We start from the raw sequence: 3852 nt of genomic DNA on the forward strand, positions 1-3852 counted from the left end.
GAACCAACTAGTCCAATGGACCAATAGAGCAGGTTAACATCAGTCAACATGACTCTGAGACCAGAGAAACTAAATGGTGCCCGGCTACTAAAACCAACTGCTCTGAAAGGGATCACATTAGAAGGTCCCAGATAGTGTGGGAGAAAATGTGGAACAAAACTCAAAATTACAGTGAGTTGCTCCATTCCGATCTCCATTCCGTGGTGCCCAATGATCTAACCGCTGCACACATATCTCTGCCTTAGGGGTGCGGACTATGCAACTTACCGCATGTTGGTAACTTGAAATAGTCAGGAATTTTCATAAAACATGTGCAGAGAATTCCTTCTACAAGCCCAATCACATCAGACATATGGCAGCTGATTCCAGTGCCACAACAGGACGTTTGCACTCTCTTTCCAATGAGACCCAGAGGATCATTGCTCTGCCTCCTTCTGACAGACATAGACTTGCCCTGGCAATGTTATACTCTCCAGAAATGAGGCATAAAAAAACTATCAGGACTCTGTGCAGGACTGTCTTATCTGCTATTTTGCTAACCTTCAAAGGGCCTGTCATCAAGGTCAGACCTGTCATTACTGGACAGTCACCTGGCAAATGCAGATATATGGAACCCCAGAGTTGTCAGTCCCTGAAGTTCCCAATGATACACAATATAGACTTGGGTTGTTACCATGCAACACTGAACATTCTCATTGCATTTTTCAAGAACTCAAGGGACAATAGCCATGTGCGGACTGTGGAAAACAGGTTCAAAGAGATTAAGGCAGCAGTCAATATAGACATTGACCATATCCTGATATGAATGTGTCCTCTTTTGTTATCTACTTGGCTTCTCAGCACTGGTGCCATACAGTCTTGCATAGAATTTTAAGTTCCAAATTCACAGGACCAGACAAACAGATGATGGTGCAAGTCTATATGGTGGCTCAATCGATGGTCACAGATGACTACTCTCAAGACTGTGAAAAAATTCCTTAATGAGTATGATTCCAGCTTAATCCTAATACCAGAAGTGAAAGAGGAGATACCCAAGTTCTAAGAAGCCTATGAGAGACTTCATGAGAAAACTGAAGAATGGTTTCCTTATGCCAAGGCAATCAAACATCCTGAAGCCCAAAAGGTGATTATGGCAGCATTTCCAAACCTGGTGTCTGCAGCCCTGTACCATGCAGCAGAGATGACGCCAAGTATGTGTACCTCAGGGAGGGGAAACATATTAAAGGAGGAATACATGGAAGAGTCCTGGTGTGGCACTGTGGGCTAATGCGTCAGACTGTAAAGTCTTTTGAACCGCAAGGTCGGTGGTTCAAGCTCACCAGCTGCTCCTTGAAAACCCTATACAGGGTCACTATGGGTCAGAAATGACTTGATTGCACTTAACAACAACAACAACCTGGAAGACAACTATCTAGCCAACTGATTGGAATAGATCCATATTTGTGCCCATTCCAAAGACAGGTGACCCAACAGAATACGGAAATCATCGGACAATCTCTTTGATGTCCCATGCGAGTAAAGGTTTACTACAGGTAATACAGAAACAGCTGCAAGCACACATTGACAGAGAACTTCCAGAGGTTCAAGCCAGATTCAGAAGAGGCCATGGAACAAGGGATATAGCTGGTGTCCAATGGCTCTTGGCTGAAAGCAGAGAATATCAGAAAGATGTTTACCTGTGCTTTATTGACTATTCAAAGGCTTTCGATTGTGTGGATCATGACAAGCTATGGACAATATTGCGAAGTATGAGCATTCTGGAACACTAAATTGTGCTCATGAGGAATCTGTACATGGACCAAGAGGCAGTTGTTCGAACAGAATATGGGGACACTGGATGGTGTTTAAGAAAGGTGTACGACAGGGTTGTATTCTTTCGCCATACTTATTCAACCTGTATGCTGAGCAAATAACCCAAGAAGCTGGGTTATATGAATAAAAGCATGGCATCAGGATTGGAGGAAGACTCTTTAACAACCTGCGATATGCAGATGATACAGTCTTGCTTGCTGAAAGTGAAGAGGACAAAATATTTACTGATGAAGATCAAAGACCACAGCCCTCAGTGTGGATTGCATATCAATGTTAAGAAAACAAAAATCCTCACCACTGGACAAATAAACAACATTTTTATCAATGGACAAAAGATTGTTAAAGACGTCATACTTCTTGGATCAACTATCAACACTCATGGAAACAACATTCAAGAAATCAAATGATATATTGCATTAGGCAAATATGCTGCACAAGACATTTTAAAAGTGTTGAAAAACAAAGATTTTGCTTGAGGATTAAAGTATGCCTGACCCAAGCCATGGTATTTTCAATAACCTCATATGCATGTGAAAGTTGGACAGTAAATAAGGAAGACCATAGAAGAATTGATGCTTTTGAGTTATGGTGTTGGAGGAGAATATTGAAAGTGCCATGGGCTGCCAAAAGAAGCAACAGATCTGTGTTGGAAGAAGTGCAGCCGGAGTGCTCCTTGGAGGCCTTGGAAGCAACAGATCTGTGTTGGAAGAAGTGCAGCCGGAGTGCTCCTTGGAGGCCAAACTTCGTCTCTCATATTTCAGACATATTGTCAGAAGGGACCAGTCACTGGAGAAGAATATCATGTTTGGTAAGGTGGAGGGTCAGAGAAAAAGAGGAAGACCCCCACAAGATGGATTGGCCAAATGGCAGCATCAATGGGCTCAAGCGTGGCAAGAATAGTGAGGTTGGCCCAGAATCAGGCAGTGTTTAGTTCTGCTGTGCATAAGGTCACTATTTGTTGGCACCAACTCGATGGCACCGAACAACAGTAAACCTAAAAGCGCACTCAAAAGTGCTTTTGAGCACAAAATCTCACGTGAAAAGCGGGCAACTCTGTACTCCGTAGACATCAGCAGTGAGGAGAATGACAAGTTTCACCGACAGAGGCAGAGTCATCCATGGAAGATGATTAATATATTTGTGTGTATATGAGTGTTTTAAAAAACAAACAAGAATTGAACACAACCCCAAAAAAGAATGAAAGAAAAAAATCTGTAGGAGGCAACTGAGTAGCTACTGTGAGCTAGACAAAGGTTAGGTCTCTTGTATGAATGTGAAATAGATGAAAGAATAGATCAAAAGGCAAAATCAATCTTTGAATGACTACAATAGGTGGGAGACATTATGGGACATGTAAGACATGGGAAAACGTGGGCATGGGCTTTCATCAGAGGATCAGTAATTGTGAGGAGCTCAAGAAAGAATTTCTTGAGACTAGCTATTGAGAGTAATCTTGAAGTTAAAATATTTCCACTATGGAAACTTGAAAGAGTGAAAGATAAAAGAGTCCATTTCAGTTAGAGCTGGAGGAACTGCAAAGGTATGGAAGGGTATATATATGTAGTAATTATCTGTTTTATTTACGTAGTTCAGTGATATCTTTAAATCTGAATTGGTTATTCTAAATATTTTTTAATGTGTGTACTTTAATACTCTGGAATGAGACCTGAAATGGACTGGTCATAGTAAGGTGGAGAACATAATTATTTCATTTTTTAAGGACTTCACTAGTTATTCTAAGGGAATTATAGGGAAACTCTTCAAGCAGTAACAGCAAACCTTGAAAACATCCTAAATACAAGAAGCCAATCACAAAAGACCACCTACTATGTGACTGTCTATTAATATACAGAATAACCAAATCTATAGGCAAAGAAATAGATAAGTGGTTTCTTTGGACTGTGGGGAATAGGATGAAGTGTCATTTAAGGGTACTGGTTTATTTTTGAGGTAATGATTATGTTGTACATGTTTTGGTGGTTACACAGCTGAACAAACTAAAGCCACTGAATTGTACACTTTAGAATGAACTATCTTGAT

General features: G+C 40.9%; 1 protein-coding gene and 1 pseudogene across 1 annotated transcript in view; one reads left to right on the top strand and one right to left on the bottom strand.

Annotated features, from left to right (window-relative positions):
- The window catches only part of LOC102816741 (neuromodulin-like), a 184992-nt gene that overhangs the window by 3333 nt on the left and 177807 nt on the right, over nucleotides 1-3852 (bottom strand). The window lies entirely within an intron of this gene.
- Nucleotides 1130-3852, top strand: part of LOC102834046 — a 32093-nt pseudogene continuing 29370 nt past the window's right edge.

Source organism: Chrysochloris asiatica, unplaced genomic scaffold, assembly GCF_000296735.1.
Source record: "Chrysochloris asiatica unplaced genomic scaffold, ChrAsi1.0 scaffold00061, whole genome shotgun sequence".
Lineage (NCBI taxonomy): Eukaryota > Metazoa > Chordata > Mammalia > Afrosoricida > Chrysochloridae > Chrysochloris > Chrysochloris asiatica.